Source organism: Capricornis sumatraensis, chromosome 2 (assembly GCF_032405125.1).
Source record: "Capricornis sumatraensis isolate serow.1 chromosome 2, serow.2, whole genome shotgun sequence".
Classification (NCBI taxonomy): Eukaryota; Metazoa; Chordata; class Mammalia; order Artiodactyla; family Bovidae; genus Capricornis; species Capricornis sumatraensis.
In genome coordinates, this window is record NC_091070.1 from 52,229,084 (window position 1) to 52,242,778 (window position 13,695).

Below are 13,695 nucleotides of genomic sequence, written 5' to 3' on the forward strand. Positions count from 1 at the left end.
ATATTCAGGACTGATTTCCTTTAGGATTGAAATAAAGGCAGCAGGAAACAATCATTTAAGGTATGTACTGTTTTGTGGGGCTTCCCTCATAGCTCAGTTGGTAAAGAATCTGCCTGCAATGTTGGAGACCCGGCTTCGATTCCTGGGTCAGGAAGATCCCCTGGAGAAGGAAATGGCAATCCATTCCAGTATTGTTGCTTGGAAAATTCCATGGACAGAGGAACCTTGCAGGCTACAGTCCATGGGGTCGCAATAGTTGGACATGACTTAGTGACTAAACCACCACCACAACCACTGTTTCCTGAGATGCACTTTTTCGTTTAAGTCTCCAAAGGAAGCGTTACTCTCTTCATTTTTCACACAAGGAAACCAAGTCTGCAGTGGTATACATCTCTGTGCAGTTGACCAAGAATTCTAACTCTCATCTCATTGCTCCTCAAAGTCCAGGTGTTTTTCTGTCACACCAGGGATTGGCAAGCTGTGACTCTATTTTTTTGTTTTGTTTTTTTAAATTGTGGTGCTGGAAAAGAGTCTTGAGAGTCCCTTGGACAGTAAGAGATCAAACCAGTTAATCCTAAATGAAATCAACCCTGAATATTCACTGGAAGGACCGATGCTAAAGTTGAAGCTCCAATACTTTGGCCACCTGATGTGAAGAGCTGACTCATTGGAAAAGACTCTGATGCTGGGAAAGATTGAGGGCAGGAGGAGAAGAGGGTGACAGAGGATGAGAAGGTTGGATGGCCTCACCAACTCGGTGGACATGAGTTTGAGCATACTACAGGAGATAGTGAAGGACATGGAAGCCTGGTGTGCTGCTGTTCATGGGGTCATGGGAATCGGACATGACTGAGTGACTAAACAACAACAACAAAGATTGGGTTGTGACATAAGTTTCATGTATACAGCATTATAATTTAACTTCTGCATACACTACAAAGTGGTTACCACCAAAGGTCTAGTTCCCATCAGTCACCATACAAATGTCCCAATTCACTCATTTCACCCTACCGTTACCTCCCCTTCCCCCTTTGGCAACCACCAGTCTGTCCTCTTTATCTATGTGCTTGTTTTTATTTGTTCATTTATTTTTTTGAATATTCCATATACACGTGAAATCATACAGTGCTTGTCTTTCTCTATTTGACTAATTTCACTTGGCATAACCACCTCAAGGCCCATTCTTGTTGTCCCAAATGGCAAATTTTTTCTGGCTGAGTAATATTCCAAATATTCCATTGTGTCTGTATGTATTGTTTAGTCACTGAGTTGTGTCCAATTCTTTTGTGACCCTATGGACTGTAGCCTGCCAGGCTCTTCTGTCGTTGGAATTTCCCAGGCAAGAATACTGGAATGGGTTGCCATGCCCTCCTCCAGGGGATCTTCCTGACCCAGGGATCCAACCCCTGTCTCCTGGGTTGGCAGGTGGACTCTTTACCACTGAGCCACCTGGGAAGCCTGTGTGTGTGTGTGTGTGTGTGTGTGTGTGTGCATATGGGCATTGGGCCATATTTTGGGTATTGTAGATAATGTTGCAATAAATATGGGGTTGCATATGTTTTTTTGAATTAGTGTTTCTGTATTCTTCAGATAAATACTCAGAAGTAGAAATGCTGGATCAAATGGTAGTTGTATCCTTAATTTTTTAAAGAATCTCTATACTCTTTTCCATAGAGGCTGCACCCATTTACATTCCCACCAACAGTGCACAGGGACTTCTTTTCTCCACATGCTCTTCAGCGCTTCTCATCCCTTGACTTTGGATAATGGCCGTTCTGGTAGGTGTGTCGTCTCTTGCGGTTCTGACTGCATTTCCCTAATGGAGAGTGGTGCTGAGCATCTTCTCCTGAGCCTGTGGGCTGTCTGCGTGTCTTCTTTGCAAAAATGCTTATGCATCTCCTCTACACATTCTTCGATTGTCTTTTTTTAAAAATTGTTTAGTTGTGTGAAGTGAGTTCTTTGTGTATTTTGGATATTACCCTACGATCATATATAATTTGCAAATATCTTCTCCAGTTTGGTAGGTTGTCTTCTCATTTTGTTGCCAGGCAATAACTTTTTAGTTTAATGTAGTCCCATTTCTTTATTTTTGCTTTTGTTTCCCTTGCCCGAGGAGACAGATCCAAAAAGACACTGTGAAGAGCAACGTCAAAGAGCATGCTGCTTATGTTTTCCTGTCTGAGTTTTATGGTTCCAGGCCTTACTCTCATGTCTTGAATCCAGTTTTAGTTAATGTTTATGTATGGTGTAAGATAGTGGTATGACTTCTATTTTTGAAAAGTTTTATTGAGTCACAGTCAAGCATTAATATATTCATTCACTTGTCCTCTGTGCTTGTTTTATGCTATAATGGCAAAGCTAAAAGGTGGCAAAATCAATGTATGGTGCACAAGCCTAAAATATTTGATAACTAGCCCTTTATAGAGAAAGCTTGCAAATTTTTAATAGTTCACTATTCTTAAGGAGCTTTCATATATACATCTTTTGAACAATATACAGGATCAAGAAATCAGTGGGGATTTTGTCTTCAAAACTGCCCTTTTTCTGATTTCAAAATTAGTGTGAACTCTCCCTAAAAATTTCAGAATACTAAAAAGTAATAAAGAAAATAATGATCAGTTATAATCCTGCTATTTAGAGAATAGCTATGGCTGTTCTTCAAATTTTTTCTGTATGTACATGTGTACTGGTGATTTTTTTCAAAAGATGAATTATTAGATATGCTGCTGTTATTTGATTTTTCATTTGATATATTTGGACAGTTTTTCATGCCAACAAACATGCATTCGTATCATTTTAATGATGGCATAGTATTTGACTTTATGATTTCACTATAATTTACTTAGCTGATGAATTCTTATTTGCAGAAAGGAGAAAAAATAAATTGTTTACTGCTAAAGTAAGTTATGACAAAAAGAACACTATTCAAAATTTTAAAGCTTTCTTAATTACAGTAAAATCATAGGCTGATTTGCACCTTAATCTAATATTGGGCTCATCTAAATGCAGACAAACCTTAAGAAATTACAGTATTTCACCCTGTGCTCTAGAATCCGTGAGGGTTATCTGAGCATATTCCAGTGACCCATGTTCAAGTGAGCATTTTATATTTGAGACCAGCATGCTTGATATATCGCTGGTTACCCGCCTGGATGTTTTACTTCCCTTGTTATGTTAAAAGGGAGGCAAGCATGCTATTTGATAACATGGCATAATTAGATTGTTATACCAAGTAATAGCCACATCTACAGTAGTGTTTTGGCCTGGAATACAAAACAGTACATATTGTGGAACTGGAGAAGGCTAGTGATCATTAAATACAAACTCTTCATTTTGTAAATGAGGACATGGAGCTCAGGGAGCTGACTCTGAGAACAGTGCTCTTCTCACAATGAAATGTTACTTTTTACTTTACGTCAATTTTTATTGGAGTATAGCTGCTTTACAATGTTGTGTTAGTTTCTACTGTATAGCAAAATGAGTCAGCCGTACATATAGATATATCCTCTCCCTTTTTGACTTCCTTCCCAGTCAGATCACCACAGTGCATTAAGTAGTTTCCTGTGCTACTGTGAAATTTTAGCAATAGCCCTTTCTCCTTTTGAATGAACTCTTACTGGGAGCACCAGTCTACAATGTGGACGAAGGAGATGTGTTGCAGTTGAAGCAGGATGGAAGGCAGCAGTGGCTCCCTGATCTTTTCTTAACCCAGATGGGGGTCTCCCTGGGTTCAAGACCATCAGCATTGTGTCTTGATAGCTGTCTGGGTCTTGAACCCTAAGTCAGGTTCATTTCACCTATTTCCTTTGTGCTTTCCTTCCCTACCCTTTGCTATGTTAAAAAGAGATTTCTATCTGAAAGGCATTTGGCTGGGAGTTATTTTCTCCCTTTGTTCATCAGCCATATCTCTAGTTAGGAGGGGAGGACTAATATTTCGGATTAAATGCACAAAAGCATATGTTTCATGCAGACTTAATCTTAAAGGTCAGAAAAAAGACACTTTGATATTGTTCCAACTTCAAAGCAGTGTTCTAGTGATGAATATTATGTTATTAATGGTCAAATATATTCAATGAAACATTCATTTTTGCTATTCAGTGGCACTTTGCCACAGGAGTGATCACAAAATTTACTATAATTTTGGGACATTTTTATTCCAACATTTTATGAAAGGCGAACCATTCTATTACCTACTCCAGTGGCATAAATAAGAATTATTGAAACCCATCTAGAGTATTACTTTATTGATGTTTCTCACCTGCATATCCTATAATATACTGTGTTTATCTTGGAATGACAATACCTTGCAGCACAAAAAGAAAATGGAAAATCAGATCTTCTCTAAGAGAAAATTAAGATCATTATGTAAACAGCAGCCGGGTCTCATCCAGAATATGTCACATAAATATCACACCATCAAACAAGAAATGTAAATTATTATACATATGCGGTAATTGAAAATTGTATTATACATTAGTGGAGTCGCCCATTTATCTAATCACAATCAGTTCCCATAAAATCTCATTTAGGAAAGTTGAGTGCAGCTCAGGGAAGGTGGCTACAGGGAATTTCAATCATGGAAATCTAAGTCTGGGTTGAGATCTCATCAAGCTCTGCAAATCAGTTTTTCTCACTCCTCAAGCATACTTTTCAAATCTCTGGAATGGTTTATATCTGAACTGACCATCTCAGTCTCTCAACTGGGCAGAAGACAAGAGATCAGCTAGCATTCATGAACTTGTTTCTAAATCCTCATTCAAAGACAATATTTGCAGCACCATTTAAATGTTTTCTGGAACTTCTCACCCTTCTCTGATTTCTCTACAAGCCACATTTCTCTATGATCACTTATATTCATTCATTTGTTCAAAAATTTTTTTTTTACTCAAGTAATATGTATCTAGCACCTTCTATGGAGAAGGCAATGGCACCCCACTCCAGTACTCTTGCCTGGAAAATCCCATGGACAGAGGAGCCTGGAAGGCTGCAATCCATGGGGTCGTTGAGGGTTGGACACTACTGAGCGACTTCACTTTCACTTTCACGCACTGGAAAAGGAAATGGCAATCCACTCCAGTGTTCTTGCCTGGAGAATCCCAGGGATGGGAGAGTCTAGTGGGCTGCCTTCTCTGGGGTCGCACAGAGTCAGACACGACTGAAGCGACTTAGCAGCAGCAGCAGCAGCACCTTCTATGCCTAGGCTTTGCATTGTCAGTTGAAGATGCAAAAGGGCTGACGCATTCTCCCTGCCTTCAAGGTGCTGCCAGTTTAGTTAATGAAAGTGAAGTCGCTCAGTCATTTCTGACTCTTTGCAACCCCATGGACTGTAGCCCTCCAGGCTCCTCTGTACATTGAGATTCTCTAGGCAAGAACACTGGAGTCACATTTCCTTCTCCAGGGGATCTTCCTGATCTAGGGATCGAACCCGGGTCTCCTGCACTGCAGGAAGATTCTTCACCCTCTGAGCCACCAGGGAAGCCCAGTTCAGTTAATGTAAGTCATCAAATAGTTGCACTCATGTATCTATAATTTGCACCAGCTCCCTGGTGGCTCAGACAGTAAAGCGTTGGCCTGCAGTGCAGGAGATCTGGGTTCGATCCCTGGGTTGGGATGATCCCCTGGAGAAGGAAATGGCAACCCACTCTAGTACTCTTCCCTGGAAAATTCCATGGACTGAGGAGCCTGGTAGGCTACAGTCCATGGGATCGCAAAGAGTCAGACATGACTGAGCGACTTCACTTTCACTTTATGTATAATTTCAAGCTGTGATGGACGCGGAAAAGGAAAGATAGAGGGGGCTATGAGAATGTAGAACAGATTTGGTTTTATGGGGAGCATTTACACAGGAAAGGGTACAGGTGGGAAAGGAATTAGTACAAAGCAACCTTTACCACATGTAAAGGTTTGGAAGGGAGAAGAAGCTTGGAGCATTAAAAAATACTGAATCAAGGTGGGTGTAGCTGGAGCCCAGTGACTAAAAGAGAAAGACTGCCAGATGATGCTGGAAGCTGATGATGTGGGGAGAAGCATACAAAGCCAGATATGCCAGAATTAAGGATCTGGGGTTGTACTCCAAATGCAATTTGAAACCACTGAAAAAGGTTTACAACATGGAGGGTGCAGAGATGAGATCATCAGAACCTGACTGGCCTTTAAAACATCTCTCAAGATACAGAGGAAGAGCAGAGTGGGGCGGCCAGTTTAGGGGTGATGGTGATACAGGGAAAGTAGTGGTTAACTCAGGAAAGGACTGACATTAAAAGAAACAAAAGTGGGTGGATTTGAGAGTTAAAATCAACAGGACTAGGCATGGACTCGGGGTTGGGGCCAGTGAGGGGGAGGAAGCCATCAGGGATGCCACCCATGTGTGTGGCTTGAGAACTTGGATATATCGCATTGCCAATCCCCAAGACAGTAACAAGAGAGAGGACCAGATGCCTTACAGGGCCATCACATTTGCTGCCTTTGCGGTACTAACTGCCATAAACAAATGATAAGTTGTGGACTAGAGCTCTTCCCCATAACGATGACAAATGAAAGGGTGGAAGTTTCTCCTCAGCAGTCTCTGAGAGAACACTGTGAATTCCCTTCTGAATTTATCAATATAAAATGTGTTAATGGATATTAATATTAGGTCATGGTAGTATGAATTCAATCGCATTTGAATCTATCACAACTGCCAGGAGAACTTTGCTATCATCCTCTTAGATTTTCAGTGGATAAAAGACCCAGGCGTTTAGAAATTTCTTCTATGCAATGTCTTAATCATGCATTCTGATGAGAGAGAGAGTAGTTTTGAATCATCATGAACAATAATAATAATACATTTTAATTTATGGACAATCCATGCCTGAAGGCCTCTTGGCATTTAAACAGAAAACAACTAAGAGAGTACCTTATATTCAAACAAGGCAATATGCCAACTAAATAAATGTCAGAGTTGGTCTGTAAATAAATGACAATACCCAGAATTGGGCTTCCCAGGTGGCTAAGTGGTAAAGAATCTTCCTGCCATGCAGGTGATACACGTTTAATCCCTGGAGGGGGAATATTGTACGGAGAGGGGAATGGCAACCCACTCCAGTATGCTTATCTGTGAAATCCCATGGACAGAGGAGTCTGGCGGGCTGCAGTCCATGGGGTTGCAAAGAGTCAGACATGATTTAGTGACTAAACAACAACAACAACAATATTACCCAGAACTCAACATATATAGCACTTAAAGAAGTGCTATATGTGAAACTGGCAGAGATTTAAATGAAAAATTAAAATTATTCTTATCTGGAAGTATCCTGCAATCATCAGGTTAAGTAATAGGACAGAGCCTGGACATATATGGTTGTTGTGTGTAGCCAACACCTATCAGAATGAAGGCTGCCTACCCTTCTGCCAGTGTCATCAGGAGAAGCATCACTATAGCAACTCCCAGCTTCGCTTGCAGCCAAGACACATGCCTCCGAACTAGGCTCCACCAATCAGATGCACCAGTGGGAGACTGATTTACCTGAGCTATTTGAGAAACATCTGTGTGCAGCATTTCCAATTTTGCAGGTGGGGCGGGTGGCACAAATATCTATCTTTCAGGTACAGCAAAGGCAACGAGGGATTTACCCAAGTGGTGTCAAGGGTAATGTCCTGGTGCAGAAGAAGCTGTGGGGGCAGAGAGGCAGTGTCTTCTGCTGGTTAGGAAGGCAGCAGTAGCGATGGCAACTTCTCACCTGGCCAGGTGCCCTGGGTGATATAGGCCTTGCTCTGGGGAACTTAGCCTCATGTTGGCCCTCTAGCCCTTTTCCCAGCTGTTTTAGTTATCCAGCGTCCCTCCCCACTCCTGTCTGATGAACACGTGTGTTAAATTTACCCAGCTTCAATAAGTGGGCACCTTTTGCTATATTTGCTTTATCTTTCTCTCTCTCTCTCCGTGTATGTTTGTTATTTCATCCTCATTTTTTGCTATACCACTTGAAAGTCATCAACCTAACATTTTACTCCTAAATACTTCAGTGCATCTAAAGAGTACATCTCACTAGTATAATCTTCTACAAAGCCACAATACTGTTACCAAACATAAGAAAATTTATATTAACTTCATAATACTACCTAGAACACAGACTATATTAAATTCCTTCAGTCTGAAAATGGCTTTTATAACCTTTTTTTTTTTTTCCCTAAAACAGGATCCAGTCTAAATTCAATGTTGTAACTGGTGGTTATCTCTCTTTAGTTTCTCTTATTCTAGAATAACTTCTTTCTCAAGGGGACTTCCCTTGTAGCCCAGTGGCTAAGACTCTGTGCTCCCAATGCAGGGTTCCATCCCTGGTCAGGGGACTGGCTCCCACCTGCCTCTGCTGGGAGTTCACATGCCACAAATAGAGATCCTGCAGACTGCGGCAAGGATTAAGCATCCTGTGTGCTACAAGGGGGACCTGCTGCAGTGAAAGTAAATTAATTTTTAAAATGTATTCATGGCATTGACTTTTTGAGGGGTAAAAGAGTTGTCTTAGAGGTTCTCCTACATTCTTGATTAGTTTAATAGCTTACTATTTGTGGTATTTAATTTATTCCTCTTTTCATATTTCCCATAAATCTGAAATTAGGGCCAGAGTCCTGAGTAGATTCAAGTTTACATTTTGGCAAGCATACTTCATAGGTGTGTAGGTACCACCTACTGATAGGGCCTTTGCCATTGTTGGCGATACCAGATTTGATTATTTGGTTAGGACGCACTCACTACCGGATCACTTCCATGTCAATATATGGTTTTTTCCCTTTTGCAAGTAATCTTTGTAGTAAGTAGCTTTCCTGGTGGCTCAGATGTCAAAGAATCTGTCTGCAATGCAGGAAACTTGGGTTCGATCCTTGGATCAGGGAGATCCCCTGGAGAAGAGGATGGCTACCCACTCCAGTATTCTTGCCTGGAGAATTCCTTGGACAGAGGAGCCTGGTGAGCTATATGTATAGTCCACGGGGTCACAAAGAGTTGGACACGACTGAGCGACTAACAGTTTGTAGTAAGTAATCTGTGCTTTACCTATTATGAACATTCTGCTTTTTAAAAAGTTAGCTTATGATTTTAGTATCCATGGGTGATTTTTTTTCCTGGCAACATCTTTTGAACAAACTCCTTTTCTCATTTATCACTCCAAATGAGACTCTGTTGTCTGTAACCAAGCAGTCTAACTTGGTAAGCCACCACCTATTTGTAAGAAACGGCATGGACTCAGGGGACTGGAGAGTTTGGAGCGGTTCATTAATGGATGTTTCACTCTGAGGGGGCATTTGGTATGTGGTTCTGATGGAAACAGTCCCCATGCACTGTTCTGAATTTGGCCAATCTTTTACTTTTTCCCATCATGTTCCATTATTCTTTCTATTTATGTCCCTTTTCTCTCCAGTCTCCTCTTGGGGAAACACACAACTTGGACTATAATGTTAGCTGGTTGCTTCTGTTGGATGCCTCCGTGTGGTTTTCCAAATTTCAACTCAACCTGTTGTCTCCACTGTGAGCTCCTTGAGGAAAATGACACACTGACACACAGTAGACACACATAATGTTACTGAGTAGGTGATGAGTAAATGCCAACTCATGTGCAAATATAGCCCACCCATTCAATTTACACTTTTCCTGGGCTTCCCTGGTTGTCCACTGGTTAAGAATCTACCTTGCAATGCAGGGGACAAGGGTTTGATCCCTGGTATGGGAAGATCCCACATGCCCTGAGCAATGATGCACACATGCCTTAGAATTGTGATCCACAATGAGCCTCCACAATGAGAGGCCTGCACACCGCAATTAGAGAGTAGCCCCTACTCTCTGCACTAGAGAAAGCCCTCACACAGCAACGAAGACCCAGCAGAGCCAATAAATAAATTGATCAAAAAAAAGTTGACACCTTTCTTAATCCCTTTCCTGACCTCCAAAGGCAACGCTTTCATGAGGTGGTATAGTACATGTAGCAAAAGAAATGCACATACCAAGGGGTCAATTCGATTGCCCAAGTTTCTAGTTAGTCCAAGGCAGAGGTAGAAGCAAGTTTCCAATTACTGGAACATTTATTTTCATCATCACTAAGTTCTGGGAAAAGCTATCACCCATAACAGGCTTGAAGAAACATATACCTGGCACAGCCCATTTAGACCTTAGAATCTCTGCTCAGACCACTACCTCTACGAAGCATTTCTGACACTGTGGCCACCTGCTCACCTCTGAGCCATCACGCCATTGCTGGACCAATAAATAGCAGAGCATTTAGGGGCTGGGTGGAGATAACCCCGGAGGTTTGCGCCTGATTGCCTGTTCCCGTAGATGCCCTCAGTTCTTAGTGTAATTGATGTGTCATAGGCTTCATCTTGTGATTTGTTATGGCTCATTGATTAACGGGGGGCTGACAGAGCCCAGTGTTTTCCTGCTGTCCTCTCTGGCAGGAATGTTTGTTCAGCAAACAAGAAGGAAGGGGGTAGGGATGAAAGCACAGAGATGCTGCTTCCTTTTGCATCTCTCTTCCCTTCTGGATGTCATGGAACCAGTCAGGGCCAAATTCACCTGCTGGGAGCTTGGTGATGTGGGCTTCATTACAACTGGTTTCTGAAGTTTCCTACAGGAAGTGATAGTGGCCTCCTTCTGTTTTATAAGTAACTGGAGGCCTACAAGAATTTATGAAAAGTTGCTGGTATAGAAGACCTGACTGGCTTTCCCGGCAAAACCAAATAAAATATAATGTAGACTGTTGGCCAAATGAATTGATGGTGATCAAACAGAGCATAGTTTTCTCTGTAGGTATAAATGACAGGGAAGGGGCAGGAAAAACCCGCAACAATGGAAAGGTTTTGTATCTTGATCTGGGGAGGTGGGGTGGTGGTATGTGTGTGTGCAAGAGAGAGAGAATTAATTGTGATGTTCACTTAAGATTTATGTACTTTACTCTGTGTATATTATAATCTTATTACATATCTCCTTAAAATACAGTCTGTAGTAGAGGAAATAACTGTATTCAGAGCCACCCACTTCTTATTGTTCACATCTTTGCTGTCTTTGTTTCTTTAGAGAGATCTTCACTGACCATAGCTAGAGTAGCCCGTCCTCCCCTCTATACTCTATCCAATTACCTGGTTAATTTTCTTCATTGCACTTATCATCATCTGAATATAGCTTATTTATTAATGCACTTACTGGCTATCTCTCACCACTAGAATCTCGTAATGGCAGTGCTTCTCCTTGTCTTAATTCCTATGGAATCCTCGGCAGGAAACATATGTTGATTGACTGACTGAGGAAGAGATACTTAAGTGATATTGGGACTTGGTTATAGGATTAATATTAATCAAAATAAGGTCAGGAGATCAAACAGCACTGCTGGTAAAGACCTAGGACTACAGTCAAAGCTGAGTTAGAGTTCACGAGACCAAGGTCCAACACACAAGCCAGAAAACAAAGTCATGGTCAGCATCCACATCAGGCTAGCTACAAGGGCAACTCAGATGTGGCAATGTCTGCAGACCTTTTCAATTGTCACAGTTAAGGGGAGGAAGACTACTGGCAGCAAGTGGGTAGAGGCCAGAGATACTGTGAAATATCCTACACTGCACAGGACAGCCCCTCAACACTCAACAAAGAATAACCCAGTCCAAAATACCAGTAGTGCCAGATTGAAACACCCTGGAATAGAGGAGGACAGACCCTATTCAGAGTGTGGAGAATTAGGGCCTCTGCTTTGAAAGTGTATAAATACTGCATTTTTCTACTGCCAGAGGCAGAGAGCAGAGATTTTCTCTAGTGTGTGCTCAGCTGCTAAGTTGTGACTCACTCTTTTGCAACCCCACGGACTTTAACCTGCCAGGCTCCTCTGTCCATGGGATTTCCCAGGCAAGAATACTGGAGTGGGTTGCCATTCCCTTCTCCAGAGGATGCTCCCGATCCAGGGATTGTACCTGCATCTCCTGCATTGACAGGCAGGTTCTTTACTGCTGAGCCACCAGGGAAGATTTCCTAGAAGGAAAACAATTCTATCCATACCTTTATTCTATAAAAGATTTTATTTTATGGATATCCCTTTCTTCACAAGCACAGGCTGACTGATATTTAAATATGTTTTACAGTGTTATTCTGGATTTAAAGCCTCAACTAGTTCGAATTTTTCTCCCTGGATGAGCTCCTAGCTCCTGGCAGCTCTGCCTGACAACCCATCATTCTTGGGCTCCAGGCCAATTTCTTTAATGAATCTCTCTAATTTAATTCATATTTTCCCACCTCTCTATTAAGTACCACCCAGGCTCATCGAGCCTAATATTTGAACCAAACACATTTAATGACTGTCCCTTCATTAAACATTACAAGCTCTTTCAGGCCTTGGCAGACGGGCATCCCATTTGATAACCCAGCGCCCCAGCAAAGTCAACAGCCAGGGCCAAGTTCATCCCTCTGCTTCCTGTCTTACAGCTGGGGCTGGAGCTTCATGGGCAAGATGGGCTTTCTCACTGGGGAAGCACAAGTTTTCCAGGCCAATGGATTCAGCGCTCTGGCTATATCTCTTGTCTTGACACTAGATGTCAGCGAAGGGTAATTGTTGTCTCAATTTAGAGGCCAGCTCAGGTAGTGGCTGGCACCCTCGGTTCATGTTTTATAGCGAAGGTGAAGTATGGCTCTGTTCCCACCACACACATATATTACAATAAAAGGGGATATCGGTGCCTAGTGTTTTTAAAGGCTAGTCATAAAAGATGAATAACGAGGCAGTTTAAAGCTAAAAGACAGCTGCCAAGCTCAATGGCCATGATGGATGTCGAACACCCAGTGTGGAGAAAACCCATTCCTCCGAGACCACTATCCAAAAAATTAATTACTACAATTCAGCATCTTTAAATGTGCCACTTAATATACTGCTACCATAATTAAATTTCCAGCCCTGTGACCTTGAGACCATTTCCTGAGATAATAAATGAGATCAAGGTTTAATCGATGCGGATGCAAGTAGAAACTGTCCAAGGCTGCAGGGAGACTCCGTGCTGTGAGTCAAGGTTGGGGGTTGGAGCGGGCTGTGCCAGAGTCGGGCTTGTCCATTCTGGGGTGGGTTGGGGTGGGGGGAACTCCTTAAGTTTCTGTGTTTGCCAACCAGGATGGCACAATGAGGTAGAAACAGTGTGGGACTAGGAGCCGGGGGGCTAGCGTTCCAGGTAGAGCTGTGTTGCTGACACTGTTTGACCTTCATAGAGTCACTTCTCCCTGGGCTGGAGACAGAAGGGCTAGACAGCTTGCTTTCCACAGCTCTGTGTAGCTCTAGTGTTTTCTAGTTCTTTCTGTTAAACTGTATGGAGGAACACGTCAGCTCCCCCTTCCCTCCCAGCGCCAGTATCTCCCCATACACACACACATATACACGCATCTGTAGTTTAGAAACTGTATGATAGGCAATTAGGCTTCTCTATCATTTACCAGGGGATTATAGGTGGTGATAGGAGGTGAATGGGGTTTGCTAGTGTCTCCCCCTATAGAATGTCACTGTCTTAACAGCCAGATTCCTTGGAGGGCTATGCCAGTGCTTAGTCACTCAGTCACGTCTGACTCTCTGTGACCCCATGGACTGTAGCCCTCCGGGTTCCTCTGTTCACGGGATTCTCCAGGCAAGAATACTGGAATGGGTAGCCATTCCTTCCCCAGGGGACATTCCTGACTCAGAGGCTGAATCCAGGTCTCCTGCATTG